Source organism: Bubalus kerabau, chromosome 4 (assembly GCF_029407905.1).
Source record: "Bubalus kerabau isolate K-KA32 ecotype Philippines breed swamp buffalo chromosome 4, PCC_UOA_SB_1v2, whole genome shotgun sequence".
Lineage (NCBI taxonomy): Eukaryota > Metazoa > Chordata > Mammalia > Artiodactyla > Bovidae > Bubalus > Bubalus kerabau.
Genome location: NC_073627.1, coordinates 95,626,161 through 95,642,522, shown reverse-complemented (window position 1 = coordinate 95,642,522; position 16,362 = coordinate 95,626,161). Strand labels below are relative to the sequence as shown.

Below are 16,362 nucleotides of genomic sequence, written 5' to 3'. Positions count from 1 at the left end.
GCAGGTCACTGTGCAACTCTAACAGCAGCCCAGCAGAGAGCTGTGCTGGGGAAACTGAACACAATGGCTGGGGGGATCCAGGGCGCGTGCTGGGCACCGCGTTTCAGTTACAGACAGAAAGGGAAGCCCCCTGGTGTCACCTGCCCACGCTTTGCTGCGTGCCCCCTTGCCTGGTACTCAGCACAGGATTCTGGCCTGGGAGGTTGAGGGTATCAATGGGGAGGGAAAGGAGGAGGGCTGGCTGGTAGCAGGCTGGCAGTGTGCATGAAGATTCATGCATTTGCTAGGTTGGCATCCAATATAAAAATAATTCATGGAGGGAAGAGGATGGGATGCAATGCACAGGCCATATGTTTGGAACCCCTGCCCATAATGGCTGGCTGTGGTAACCAGCGTCTGGTGCCACCAACTAGATTAAATTATGGTACCCTGTGGAGGCACAGAAATCAGAAAGATTTCACAAACTTTCGGCGTTTGCTAAAACATGGAGTATCCTAGGAACTTTACCCATACATAAAACTTCTTTTATAATTTTTTAACAACTTCACTTTGGTTTACTCTTTTCAGTGGATAAACCACCAAAATATGCTAACTTCTATTTTTTTCACAAATCTCAGCTCCTAAAGGAAATCCTTATATCAGAGTTCCACGGGGAACGCCTTTTCTCTGTGTTTTTATGCCTTGGAGCCTTCATAAGGAAGTTTATTTTCCTGGTGTCCAACCCAATATCTTGACCTAGTGTTTGAAAAAGCCTGAGTGCCTCAGTGCCAAATGAAACCATGGAACATTCTGAGGTGTTTCTGCCATTAAGAACTTAATTAGGAATTTTAATAACTAAAGTCCCATTTCCTCTTCCTCTGGCCTATTGATAAAAACAAATGGATTTATAACCAAGATATTTCTCTTTCAGATAGGCTCCAAACTACAATCCACATCTTTCTTTTCCCTGAAAAGTATCAAACTAGCTTTATGATTCCATATAAATATCCACTTTCCCAAACCAAATTTTAAAAAACTAAAATGCCTCGGGGTACAATAGAGCATCTCTTTCATGAATGGATGAAAGGCATGCTATTTCCTAAAATTTTATATGAAGGAAAAGGGGGAACAAATCCCCAGTTTTTGGATGAAAATATTGAGAGGTCATTCAAAAATATTTTGATACCAAGTTTGGACATGGAGCTCCAAGTTCTGGACCTCAGTTTTAGGCTCCATTCTTTGGATTATCAAAGTACCCAAAGATTAAAAAAATCATGTACTGGCTTCATCAGAATCCTGGTATCCCATGAGATACCAGGTCATCTGTGGGGAGGAAAAAAAGTGTTTCTCTACAATGAATTTAGAAGTACCAGCTTAAAGAAGTTTAAGCCGGCCATTTAAGGCTGGGAGTCTTCAAATTGTTATGGAATTATGGAGCTTAAGAAAATGAAAAACCATGGAGTATATCTTAACTCAGACTGCTGTAACAAAATACTATAGAATGAGTGGTTTAAACAACAGAAATTTCCTTCTCCTAGCTCGGGATGCTACAAGTCTGAGATCAGGGTATCAGCCTAGTTAGGTTCAGGGGAGGGCTCTCTTCCTGGCTTGAAGATGGTTGCTGTGTCCTCACATGGGGAAGGGAAGGCTCTGGTGGCTATTTCTGTTCTTGTAAAAGTACTAATCCCATCGTCGGGGTGAGGTTTCAGGGGGTGCCTTCTCATGACCTCATCTCACTGTACTTCATTACCTCCTAATAACATCTCACCAGGTTTAGGGCTTCAACAAATGGATTTGGGGGTGGGGGGGGGGGAGGGCCACAAACCTTCAGTCCACAACACGTTGCTGTTCCAACATTTTGGTTGCAAAATTTTGAGTTTTATTTGGACTGACCCTCAGTTTTAAATTTGATGCAGTAGGAATGTCCTAATTGTCCCATGGCACACAACACACAGAAAGTATTCAGTTATTTTAGAGAGGAATTCATTCACTCACTTTTTTCATACTCTGTTTTTGTGCCAGTATCTAGAACATGAATATTGGTGGCAATATAAACCACAGTTGAAAAATGTATGGAGGACAAGTTTGTGTGTGCGTGGGGGTGGGGAGAAGTGATGGTGAGTGTGTTCACTATAGTTAAGAGAAAGGCAATCGACATACCAAGGGCTGTTGAGAAACAAACCTTGAAGCACACCAGTGAGCTGCTGCTGCTGCTAAGTTGCTTCAGTCGTGTCTGACTCTGTGTGACCCCATAGACGGCAGCCCACCAGGCTCCCCCGTCCCTGGGATTCTCCAGGGAAGAACACTGGAGTGGGTTGCCATTTCCTTCTCCAAGGCATGAAAGTGAAAAGTGAAAGGGAAGTCGCTCAGTTGTGTCTGACTCTTTGTGACCCCATGGACAGCAGCCCACCAGGCTCCTCCACCCATGGGATTTCCCAGGCAAGAGTGCTGGCGTGGGGTGCCACTGCCTTCTCCGCCACCAGTGAGCACACACTCGAATTTGGGAACTAGGAGTGTTGCATGCAGTTCATTCAGGTGCTACCATGGGTTGTGCATGCGTGTGTGTGTGTTGGACACTGGTAAGATTGCAGAAGGGGACCCAATTTTCTGTTCTTTATTTGAACAAAAGCTGTTAAGATCAGGATTAAACTCCCTAGAAACCACTGTTCTATTTTCTTCTTATTTCACTGCCCCCATCTCATCTGATTTTTTTTAATATACTTTATTTCCCTCATCCTAATTTTCTCCCTTATTTTTAATTGTTTTCTTCTGTTACTGCATTGGAATTGCATAGTTTGTTCATCAGTATGCACACTAAGCCTATTTAGCTGTAGCTTTATGTTTGTTTTGCGGTTTTCTTGCTTTGTTTCTCCTCCAAAGCCTAGAAATGAAGTTCAATATATTGAACAAGAAGAAATTTCCAGGATAACAAATCTCCACTTCTTTGGGCTAGAGTTTATAGAAATACTTAGAAAGAGAATGGACTAGGACTTCTGGTAAGAGGACAAATGTCTATTAATGTTGGTCTCCAGAACCCATGATATTCCTCGTGCTCCCAACGTGAAATGCTCCCCACTCTCTGGCTCTTCCCATCAGAATCCTAATCATTCTCTAAGAAACAACTTCAGTACCTCTCCACTAAGTCCTCCCCAGGACCTCATTGGGAACCAGCCTCTCTCTCTTTAGCTCTCACACAAATTTTTATCTACCTCTCTGTCCCTCAGCTTCATCTTCCATAAGATGAGAATAAAAAGAGGACCACTGCATGTGATAAAACTTTTACATGACAATCCCATGCTGAATCTGTACTTCCTGGGTCCTCAAAACACAGAATGTTATCAGGAGTGTGGTAGGTATTTCATAAATGACCATTGAACCGACTTAATAGAACCTAACCAGAGGATTTCAGTGACCAGAACAGGTCTCCTGTTGGAAGCAACAAGGAGGGCTGTTTAATCTGCGTCTCAGAAGCAGCATGGAGGCCAGCAGAGCATCTGGCTAGGAATTAGGGAAACAAGCTCTACCTCCGGCTCGAGCTAGCTACTCGACACTGGGAAACTCACTCTGCCTCTCTGGACCTCAGTGGCCTCCTTTTGGAGATGAAGCAGTTGGGCTGAGTGAGCTCCATGCTTGGTGGGCCAGGACACTACAGAACAGCCCAATGACCCAAACACACCAATGGTTCCTTCATGGGTGACAGTCAGTCCTGCATCAGAAAACAGCCAGCAGCCTGTCTGGCTGCAAGGGAGGGAGTATTTGGGGTACAGGTCCCACATTCACAGTTAGGTAAATTACAGATGAAACTCTCTCACTCCCAGATGAAGATAATTTGGTACTTCTTGAGCCTATTTTCCCTTCACCGATGTATTTACAATCACTATCTAAGTTTTCCTCTCTTGGAAATCATGGGGGGATTTTTTTAACAAATAAGATCTGCACCCAAACCCACCAGTCTGCTTGGTAGGACACAGATGTGCTCATTAGAGTGCAGGGTGTGTGTGTGTGTGTGAGAGAGAGAGAGAGAGAGAGAGAGTTCCCCCTGCACACAAAGAGTGGCAGCTGGATGGATGGCCTGCCGAGGGGTGAGCAGAGGGCCCTCTGCCAAATGCTGTTCCTTTAATTCACCTAAATGCTGACCTTGAAAAATTGCCCTTTATGGGATGTGATGAGGTGTGAATTCAATCTCCATCTTCACTTGGGTCCCGTCATTTTCTGCGCCGTGATTGCCAGTTGTGCCAGACAACATCAACTGGCCCGGCAGAGGGTGGGTGAGATTGACAAGGTCCTCTGCGGAAGACTGACATCAAAAGACCCTGCACACTCATTTCAGTCCTGCACCTCCCTCTCACCATCCTTTTTCTTTTTCTGGCTGCAATCAAACCCACAAAACTTGGTACTGGTTCAGTGACATCACCCATATGGTTTAACTGCACCCTCCTTGATTCTTGGTAAACAAGGTGGGCTCACCTGAGATGAGGTCTTGGAAAGTGCTTTCTTCATTCTCTTTGCTTCTTAAATGTTTTGGGATCCTAACCCAGAGCAACTCACTGCACACTTATTCTGTAATTTTTCTTGTGCTCAAGGAATCAAATGCAGTCCATTTAACTTCATCAAATCACTGACAACAGGCACTGATACAGAGGGTGGAAAATATGCAAGGCCAGAGAACAGCCAAAATCCGACAGCTTCTATCAGTATTAAAGCCAGATGTTCCACTGACTGTTCAAATTTGATAAAAACCCTCCCATGACAAAGGCTTCTCCATGGGATAAGTGGGTCCCAGGGTCCACTCATCAGTATGGGGTTTGTGTGGCTGTGTTCTAGGCCACTGGGTGGCATTAACTGCGGCACCAGGGCCTCTGTGAAGGCGAAACCGGTCCTCCTTTGTCTGCGGGCTTCTATAGGTTGTTGTGGCTTGAACAAATCTGTTTACGCTACATTTGCTATGGCAACGTTTATCTGATAGGGACAAAAGACATTTTGATTCTTGAATTAATAACACTTGAGTCAAGCCGATGATTCAACAAGATGTATTCAAACAGTTTAAGTGAAGGCAATGTTTTCGCAGAAGCTAATTAATACAGGCACAGACCTTTGGCTGAAGTGATCTAAATGTGCAACAAGCCAGTGTTACCGTGTTCTGTAAGCCATCACACTAGCCCTGCCATGAGTGAATGGAGAGGAAAAAGAGTAAATGCACATCCTGTTCGCATGAGCCTCAGATCAGAGCCTAGGCGATTGCACATTTTAAGGAGCACCTGCAGAAGTGGCTTTTGCTCAGCCTGACAATGCGTTTGATTGCAGTGTAAAGGATGAGAGGGCCCTGCACACAGGACAGACTGTGACTTCACCTTCCAAACTTCCTCTTTGGCTCCGTGATGACTGCAGGCTATAGCTGCCCAGTCCTCCTCCTACCTGCCCCTGAGCTGTCGCCCTCACAAGGCTCAAAGGACTCGATTTCATGGCAGACCTTTTCTGGAAAACAGATGGAGCCCCAGGGGCTCAGGTAAATGGCTTTCCCTCCTTCCCCCACTACAACTCCCCCAAAGAGGTTTCCTTTTCTTCCCTCCATTGAAAAATTGCCAAAACCCATTCTGTACAGTACAGCTAACCCCTCAACAGGCAATGGAGAATGATGTTAATTTAAACTTCTGCCTTATTAAGTAACAAAACCCAGAAATAATGTGATCAAAGCCAAAAGACACAAACTTCTGCCATCTTTCTTGAGATAAAAGGAGTAAAACACCCATTAAATGAAGGAGGCTTGGACACTTAATAAAAATAGCTAATTAAGTGTTGGAGTAATTTAGCATTTTGCCTCACGAGCCCTGCAATACTCAAGACTAGCCTGTATCCCCTCCAATCTCACTCCTTCCTGCTGTGACTCAGGACATCACATAATTCTTTCTTCATTCCCTTCATTGTGTGCCAAGGACTGTTGTGTGCACTGGGAGTATGAAAGTGAGCAGCAGAGCAGATTCTGATTCTCAAGTAACTAACACTAGCGGTAGTAGGGGTGGAGAGCAGGACAGGACACACAGGTGTTAAGTGTTTGGATGAAAATAAATCAGCAGAAGAGGAATGAATGGAGGTGGGACAGGACAGGGGCTGCTAGTTGGCCAGCTCATCTGAATCCTGAAGTGCTCATGAGAATTTGTCCCGTGGAACAGTACCCTTCTCTTCTTACTTGTGCTGTTAGACAGTCTGTTCTTCACCAGTGGGAGTGAATTCTGTACTTAACTCCAGATAAATTTCCTCTCCTCTTTTTTTCTTACTGTTAATCTGCAAATCCAACCAGTCCATTCTGAAGGAGATCAGCCCTGGGATTTCTTTGGAAGGAATGATGCTAAAGCTGAACTCCAGTACTTTGGCCACCTCATGCGAAGAGTTGACTCACTGGAAAAGACTCTTATGCTGGGAGAGATTGGGGGCAGGAGGAGAAGGGGACGACAGAGGATGAGATGGCTGGATGGCATCAGTCGGTGGATGTCGGTGGATGGACATGAGTATGAGTAAACTCTGGGAGTTGGTGATGGACAGGGAGGCCTGGCATGCTGCGATTCATGGGGTCGCAAAGAGTCGGACACAACTGAGTGACTGAACTGAACTGAACTGAATCTGCAAATACTTTTTAACCCCTACCACAGACCAAATAAACAAACAAACAACAACAGAAATGAAAAAGGCTTAGTGCCCATTCCACTAGGGCCTACATCTAGTTAGGAAGATAGGCCATGAATGTCCCTACCTCCAGTAGGTCTAACGCTGTGGTTCTCTACCATTCCTGGGCCACAAGAGTAATCTGAGCAGAGAATTAAAATGCATACACCTGGGATCCACCCCAGATCTGCCAAGTGAAGATCTCTGGAGCAGGAAGGAGATCAGAGCATTTGCATTTTAATCACCCCCTCCCATAGATTAATGTAAAGCAAAGAGTGAGTGCAACTGTTATCAAGGAAACAACACTGGAAGAAATGAACACTAGTCACTGAAGCTCCTTGGGGCACATCCAAGGCCTTACCTAGTTTGAGATTTTGACTTTTTAATATAGGAGTAGCTGGGACTCCATCAGTGAAAATGTTAAGGAGAGAAGATACGAGTTCAAATCCAGTACAAGTTTGGTCCAGTTTCCTGGATGAAGGAGGAAATAATATCTCTTATGATAAATGTCATGTAATTTAAATGAAAGAAAATATGGAAGAACAATGATTGCTGTTCTTTTCAGGGACTAGATACTTTGAAATGGTCAGTTTCACGGGTGTTGGTTTCCTTCTATAGAACTCAATGAGATAAATGCTTGAATGTGATTTAAAGTCCACCACGACATTCCTTCAGCTATTTCCCTATGAGCAGGAAAATATTTAAGAGAAAAGCATTCTTACTTCCAGGTTTTCTTTCTAGTCTATATTAATGATTTGATTGCTTTAGCAACCAACCATTTTGGTGAGAAAAGAACAGATCAGACTTGATACTAGAAGCTGGCCCGTTGGTCATCAGGAAATTATAGGAACATGCAGCTAGAAGGGCTCTTTAAGATCAGCTAATCCAACCTTCCTGCCTTTTATTTCAAAAACGAAGGGACCAGAGAAGGAAAGGAATTGGCCCAAGGTCAGAGACCCAGCCAATAGCAGAATGGAGACAAGACTCTAGAGAAACAGAGGTTTTTAAAAAAATTTTTCTCTGGAGACCTTGTTATTCCATGCCAAGAGCCCTAGGGTCAAGAAGGAGAGAGAAATAGTGGGGATACTTGACTCATGCTTCAACTAGAGGAAGACTGCTTTTTATCTTTTTTAATAAAGCTAAACAACATGACTGCTGGGAGAAATAGCAACAACCTCAGATATGCAGATGATACCACCCTAATGGCAGAAAGTGAGAGGAACTAAAGAGTCTCTAGACTATGGTAAAAGAGGAGATTGAAAACCTGGCTTAAATTAACTCAGCATTCAAAAAACTAAGATCATTGCATCCAGTCCCATCAGTTCAGTTCAGTTGCTCAGTCATATTCGACTCTTTGCGACCCCATGAATTGCAGCACGCCAGGCCTCCCTGTCTATCACCAACTCCCGGAATTCACTCAGACTCATGTCCATCAAGTCAGTGATTCCATCAAGCCATCTCATCCTCTGTCGTCCCCTTCTCCTCCTGCCCACAATCCCTCCCAGCATCAGAGTCTTTTCCAATGAGTCAACTCTTCGCATGAGGTGGCCAAAGTACTGCAGTTTCAGCTTTAGCATCATTCATTCCAAAGAACACCCAGGACTCATCTCCTTTAGAATGGACTGGTTGGATCTCCTTGCAGTCCAAGGGACTCTCAAGAGTCTTCTCCAACATCACAGTTCAAAAGCATCAATTCTTCGGCACTCAGCTTTGTTCACAATCCAACTCTCACATCCATACATGACAACTGGAAAAACCATAGCTTTGACTAGACAGACCTGTGTTGGCAAAGTAATGTCTCTGCTTTTGAATATGCTATCTAGGTTGGTCATAACTTTCCTTCCAAGGAGTGTCTTTTAATTTCATGGCAAATAGATAGGGAAACAATGGAAACAGAGACAGACTATTTTCTTGGGCTTCAAAGTCATGTGGATGGTGACTGCAGCCATGAAATTAAAAGATGCTTGCTCTTAGGAAGAAAAGCTATGACCAACCTAGAGAGCATATTAAAAAGCAGAGACATTACTTTTCTGACAAAGGTCTGTATAGTCAAAACTACGGTTTTTCCAGTAGTCATATATGGATATGAGAGTTGGACCATAAAGAAGGCTGAGCGCCAAAGAATTAATGCTTTCAAAATGTGGTTTGGAGAAGACTCTTGAGAGTCCCTTGGACTGTAAGGAGATCAAACCAGTCAATCCTAAAGGAAATCAACCCTGAATATTCACTGGAAGGATTGATGCTGAAGCTGAAGCTCCAATATTCTGGCCACCTGATGCAAGGAGCCAACTCATTGGAAAAGACTCTGACGCTGGGTACGATTGAGGGCAGGAGGAGAAGGGAGTGACAGAAGATGGCATCACCAGCTCAATGGATATGATTTTCAGCAAACTCTGGGTGATAGTAAAGGAGAGGGAAGCCTGGCACGCTGCAGTCCATGGGGTTGCAAAGAGTTGAACATGACTTAGCGACTGAACAACAGGAAATTTTCAGTTTGCTTTTGAAAGAAGTGAAAGTGTTAGTTGCTCAGTCGTCTCATGGACTATAGCCAGGCTCCTCTGTCCATAGAATACTCCAGGCAAGAGGACTGGAGTGGGTTGCCATACTCTTATCCAGGGGATCTTCCCAACCCAGGTAATGAACCCAGGTCTCCCTCTTTGCAGGCAGATTCTTTACCAACTGAGCCACCATGGTTTTATATGAAGAAATAATCTCACTATTAAAGATAACAAAGCTACTGCTGGGCATATATCTGAAGAAAATCATAATTCAAAAAGATACATGCCCCTCAACGTTTATTGCAGCAGTGTTCACAATAGAAAGGACATGGAAGAAACCTAGATGTCCATCAACAGAGGAATAAAGAAGATGTGATACATATATACAATGGAATATTATTCATCCATTAAAAAGAATGTAGTAATGCCATTTGTAGCAAAATGGATGGACCTGGAGGTTATCATGCTAAGTGAAGTAAGTCAAACAGAGAAAAAGAAATAGCATATGATATCACTTACATGTGGAATCTTTTAATAAATGATACAAAAGAACTTATTTACAGAACAAATAGACTCACAGACTTTGAAAGCAAACTTGTTACCAAAGTGGAAGCATGGTGGGGGAGGGATAAATTAGGAGTTGTGGATTAAAAAATATACACTCTTATATATAACATAGATAATCAACAAATACCTACTGTATAGCACATACTCAATATTCTGTAACCCATATGAGAAAAGAATCTGAAAAATAATTGATATATGTATAACTAAACCACTTCACTTTATACCTGAAACTAAATGTAACATTGGAAATCAATTATACTCTAATATAAAACAAAATTTAAAAAAAGAGTAAGTGGACTACAAGCATATATAAAAAAATATTAAAAATAAAAAATAAAAATAATAGAAAAGCACTGTATTATCCTTTTCTGTAGTTCTCAAAAGTGTTATTATTTGCTTCCTTCCTACCAGCTAATTTAGTGCAATCATCATCAGAAAACAATCTTGGAAAATGTCCTTGGAACTAGGTGTTTACATAATATCTTCTTACCCAAATGTCCTTCTTCATTATAACAAGATAAATGTATCATGAAACTTCCACTGAACAATTGCAAGAGAACAGTGAATACAAGGAGACCCCTTAGGTTTAAGATTACAAGTGGAAACCAAAGAAAGTCCAATACAAGTCTTCTCAAATGTACTGTTATAGGTTGGAGTATTTAATTAGCTCTTCACTATAAAAACCACTTATATCTATTTGTAGTTAGAAAATTAACTTTTCCATTTTTCCCTTATGATTTTCAACCAAGAATAAGTAAAAATTCTAGTTACGATTAAAGGTAGATGTATCACAGACTGTTACTTGCCTGCCAAATAACCATTCTCTCCTTATGAACAAACACTAGTTGTATTAAAGGAGGAAATAGGCCCATTTGAATATGTAATCAAACTCTCCTGCAGCCTAAGAATGTCATGTGAGAGAATTATGACTGTTCGGATGTGAGTACAAGTGACAGAGAGGGACTTCCAGAAAAATCTCTTCAGGCATGACTTCACATACTTATTTTGCCCTTTTCTCATTCAGTTTTCCCTATATGAGCATCGGCACGATGGCTGGCATTCCAGCAGTCATCCTGACAGTATGAAGTTAAGAGGTGCAGCCTGTGGCTAGTGGAGCACAAACCTAGAAGGCCCTCAGTCTTTGACAGCAGCAGGGAGCTGCCATATCACCCCAGTACCAACCCCCCCAATATATTTTATGTGAGAGAAAAATAAAACCCTAAATGTCCTCAAGTCACTTTTGTTGTTGTTGTCTCATTTTTTTCATTTCTGTTACTAGGAACCAAAGAGAATTCACAGGTTAAATAGCAGGCCAGCCAAAGTACTATAAATGAAGCTAAGTTTAAGAGTATTTCCTATGTAACAGGAAGCATTATTTGCCAGAAAGCTGCCCAAGAAAGCTTGTTCAAGTGAGATTTCCTGACTTTTTTATGTTTTTCCAGATCTGAAACTTTTGGAAAGCGTATACGAACAGTAAAGTACATGGGCAGTTATCCAAAGAGAATTGCTTTATGTTTGCCCAGCGCGGAACAATGAACAGTGTTGGATATGAGTTGTCAACGATTCTGTGTTTCTAAGAGTCAACTCAATAAAAGAGTTAAATTTCAAGCCATTTTCGAGAGGAGCTTATTTTATATGAACAGGCCATTTAGGGCACACTGCTAACTCTGAAATCATTTTCAGACTTGCCATATGACTGTAACATTAAATGACATCCATACCTACCACCTCTTTGTTTGGCCTTTGTATCGGTTCTTTCAGGCAATAGAGACTAAAAAGCATGAAACCACTGAGCCTCCATTAGGGCTCCCCAAAGCCATGCCCAAGCATAGGAAATGTGCATTGAACACATTTGTGTATGTGTCAGGTATAGAAAACAGCAAACTGAAACAGAGTGTGGCGTTTGAAGTCTTGAAGTTGACTGATGAGCTGGGTGGGAAATGGCACAGAGAGTGTTTCTCTCCAGCTTTTGCAAGACAGAGGCAAGCAGTCAGGCTCAGGAAATCCTCTCAGCCAGACACTGGGCAAAAAGGAGGGGATCAATGCGGGTCTTGAAGGCATTCAGACAAGGCCATCAGCAGATACAGGGGCAAGCTGGAGTCCAGAGTGTGACCATCAAACCCTGGCAGCAGATGATCCTCAATGAGGACCCCAAATAGGAACAATTTTGCCCAGTAATGTTGATGGACACACAAAAGGTGGTAATTCATCATTTCCACAGGTAGGCCATACTCTCTACTTACATAATGAGATTAAGATGTAAAGTCTATCCTAGTAGTTAACCAAGGAGAGTGAGGCTTCAAAAGATGAGTAAGTTGGCACCCATCACATAGACCAGAAGAAGTCACAGAGCCAATGCTCACACTCAAAACTATCTGCCTCTAAAACCTATGTTTGAAATTCCTGAACCATGTAAGCTCTCTGAAAGGAAAACCTTCCCAAAGTTGGTGGCCAAATGTCTTTACTGCAGAGTCATAACTGAAGCAAAGGTCCTGCAGCTTTGATGAGAAGGTTGGTTTTAACCCTGTAAGGCAGTGTTTAATTTCCTTGAGCTTTTTGGAAAATTGAAAATAGTTCATGGATTCTCCCACCACCTGCCAACCATCCATCTTCATGAAATTACAAAGAATCAGATCAGATCAGATCAGTCGCTCAGCCATGTCCGACTCTTCGCAACCCCATGAATCGCAGCACGCCAGGCCTCCCTGTCCATCACCAACTCCCGGAGTTCACTGAGACTCACGTCCATCGAGTCAGTGATGCTATCCAGCCACCTCATCCTCTGCCGTCCCCTTCTGCTCTTATATTAAGATTCTAATCTGGAAAACAATCTGGAGAAATTCACAAGGGCTATGGGGGTGGGGGTGGCAAGGGGGGCAGAGTAGGGCGGGGGGGCACTGTCACAGGGACAGCCACGCATTGGTGACACACGGCACCAAATCACACGTCTACTCTCCTAATTATGGCTTCCTTTCTTCTCCAAAATCTGTGCTTTTCCCAATATCCTAAGGCATACAGTCCAAATTTTAGTGTATAGCCACAACCGCCCTAAGAAAGCAATAGAATATATTTAATACAATGGTTGGAGCCTAAAACTCACAGGACATCTTCCAACCAATGTCCCCACATATCCACTGAAGAAGTCACCTGAAAATGCAGTCTTCCCAAAACACAAGGACACTGCTTCACTTCACTACTCTGCATCACTTCCTACTACCACCTAAAATGCCCTTCCCCTGTTCCCCCACACAGCATAATATAACCTGTCCTTAAAGTCCAACTCAAATATCAACTCCTTCGAGACGTTTTCGTTGGGCCATATGGCTTTACTTCACCACTTCATTGCTCACATTGAATTGGCCTAAGAGAATCGATTGCCATCTGCACATTAACTAGGTCTCTGTTAGGCCCCATGGTGTTGTTTATTCATTTTGTTTAAGTGTGTCTGTGAGCCAAATACTATAACATTTATATATGAATCTCCAGAATCTTACAAGTACCTGATATATATTAGGGCTTCCCATGTGGTGCTAGTGGTAAAGAACCCTCCTGCCAAAGCCATGGGTTCGATCCCTGGGTCAGGACGGCATGGCAACCCACTCCAGCATTCTTGCTGGGAGAATCCCATGGACAGAGGAGCCTAGTGGGCTGCAGTCAATGCGGTCACAGAGTCAGACACGACTTAGTATGTGTGATATATAGTGGACAGTCAATCGAGGCAAAGAGCATGGACAGATGGTTGTGAAGATTTCCATTAAGGAAATAAAACAGATCTTAGCTTATTATTATTTGAATGTTTTCCTGGATTTACAAAATAAAATATTTTGCAAAAATTTAATGACAGAATACTAACATAAGTCAAAAGGCCACACTACATGCAAACAAAAGTTGCATTCACTTTCTTCAGTAGTTTCATTCTTTCTTTAGTAGCTCTCTCTAAATGTCTACCAAACCTGTGAAGTTTAGGGTCTTGGTTTATGGGAAACCTTCATTAGCCATCATGAATCATCAATTCATTATGTCTAAGACAGGAAAGTTTCTAAGCAAAAATCTGAACAAATTTTTCAATTCTGGTCACACTCTAACCGCTCTAATAATTAACAATTACTGAACAAATATATTGTGTTGACATTTTTCTAAGTACTTTCCATGTATTGATTTACTTCAACATCTAACAGCTTGGATCTTCCAAGGTCCAAGTAAGCATTACACACAGTGAAGAGAAAGTCTACCAGGTAGACTTAGCCAAGATTTTCAGCTCTAAGGCCCTCAAAGATTTATCTATAATAGTAAGATTATCTGAACCATTTACTTATTATATTTGTCACTTATAAATAGATCTATAAATACTGAAATATTTACTAATCATAATATGATAGCTAATATTTCTGACAAAATAATCCAGTTGCCAGAGGATGTAGAAATAGAGAATACCATCAAACATGAGCAGTCATTAATGGAAACTGTTTACAGCTGAGTTTAATTTTGCATATATTTGAAAATTACATTATAGTCTTTTTTTTAAAAGAAGAACTCACTTGAACCATAATCTTAGCAACAATCCAATTAATAGCAACTGGCGGCTCTTAGGTTGGTACCTCACACTGACCGTCTGTCTCTGCACCTTCTATTTCTCTTATAGCGCTCTTCACAAGGTGTAGTTAGTTTTTGTACTTTATTTTAGTCTGTCTGTCACTGAGTTTTAAGTTCAGAAAGAAACAGGTCTGATTTATTGCTGAAACTTCAGCAGCTAGTACAAGACCTGTGCTGAATGGGAACTAAGTATTTCACAAGGAAGGCAAGAAGAAAGAAAACTATATTAGCACCACAGAAGACACTTAACATCTCATTTAGCATCTTGTTGTTTAGTCACCAGCTCTTTAGAAACCCATGGACTGCAGCCCACCAGGCTCCTCTGTCCATGTGATTTCCCAAACAAGAATACTGGACTGGGTTGCCATTTCCTCTTCCAGGGGATCTCCCTGACTCAGGGATCGAACCCACGTCTCTTGCATCTCCTGCACTGGTGGGCAGATTGTTTACCACTGAGCCACCAGGGAAGCCCTAACATATTATTTCATTTAATTACAACCACCCATGAGAAAAAGGCCATGAGAAAAGATACATACATGCCTTGCTCTAGGTCATCAGCTGAGAGGCAGGAGGGCCAGAATTTGGAGGTGACCTGGATCTGCTAGGCAGGACTGAGAACCCAGGTATGCACCACCCCCAGCACCCCAACATACCTGGTTAGTGCAGAGACAATTTCTGCTCACAGAGGGTAAGAATGGAACCTCGATTCAACAGCTCATATAAAGCAGACCTGACATACTGAAATCAGACCTATGTTAGTCTTCCTATTATTGAGTCTCTCATTTAATGAACTCACTTGGAAAATACATCTCATGGATGGCCCCTCCATGGTATACCATATCTACTGTTGCTGCTACTGCTAAGTTACTTCAGTTGTGTCTGACTCTGTGCAACCCCATAGACGGCAGCCCACCAGGCTCCCCCATTCCTGGTATTCTCCAGGCAAGAATACTGGAGTGGGTTGCCATTTCCTTCTCCAATGCATATCTACTAGCACATCTAAAAAATCTGCCTGCCGTCCAGACCAAATACTGGGTAGATCACTGCCCCAAATATATACTGAATATAGATTTGAATTTATGCTGATGAGTTTTTGAAGATACCATACAAATGTTACATAAAGAACAAATACAAAAAAAAAAAAAAAATAGGAGCAAAGCAGAAACACTACAATCAGGATAGGGTTATAGTAAATTAGGGTCAGGTAGACCTCGATTTAAATGTTGCTGTGAAGCTCTGAGACAAAGATTTACCTTCCTTGAGTCTGTTTCCTGAGCGTATTGATATGGATAACAGTGGCTTAAACACCTTTACAATGAAAGCTCCTTCCTCTAAAATTCTCATAAGCGTGTAAGAAACTTTGAGAAGCAGATTGAATTTATCCTCTTACCTTCTTCCTCCTGCGTTGGTTTCGGCGTATGGAGCCCTTCTGCCTGGCCAGCTGAAAGTCTTTGGTGTAACTAGTAACCCAGCTACTCAGCCATGCACCAGCCTGGGCTACAAGGACCTGTCCTGTCTCAGCTTGGCTGGCCTGGAACCCAGCCGGCACCCAGGTGGTGATTCCACAGCCCAAGCTTGGGAGGCCAGCCCCTCTCTGGCCTGAGATTTGGACTCCAGAAGGTGTGGGCAGCTGAGAGGTGGCCTCCCCCTGCCAGAGGAGCCTCCAGAGCCAAGTTTGGAGCGCCTTCCCAAATGTATTCCCCACTGGACCTTCATTAGATCTGTTAAACTAAAAAAAAAAAAAAAAAGTACTCACCACACTGACCTTTAGGTGTTTGAACGAGACACTCTGGTGCGCGGCTCAGTCAACATGGAGGACAAAAGTGTCTCCATCATACTTAGTACTTATGTGTCTCTTTCTAACTTCTCACCCTCAGTCCTAATTATGCTCATCTGAACCTAACATGAGTGGTCACATCACTCTTCCACAAAACCAAACATCAATATTTGACAGTGGGGAGACCCAGAGCTTCCCGGTAATCCTTCCAGATAAAACAGCAGTGCCATCAGCCTCAGTTTTCCCTGACACTACGCAAACACTAAGTTTCATAGTGGCTCTTTAGAA

At 42.5% G+C, this 16,362-nt stretch overlaps 1 protein-coding gene across 13 annotated transcripts in view; it reads right to left on the bottom strand.

Moving 5' to 3' along the window:
* The window catches only part of NFIB (nuclear factor I B), a 517,914-nt gene that overhangs the window by 7,053 nt on the left and 494,499 nt on the right, over positions 1–16,362 (bottom strand). The gene's annotated exons all lie outside the window — the stretch shown is intronic.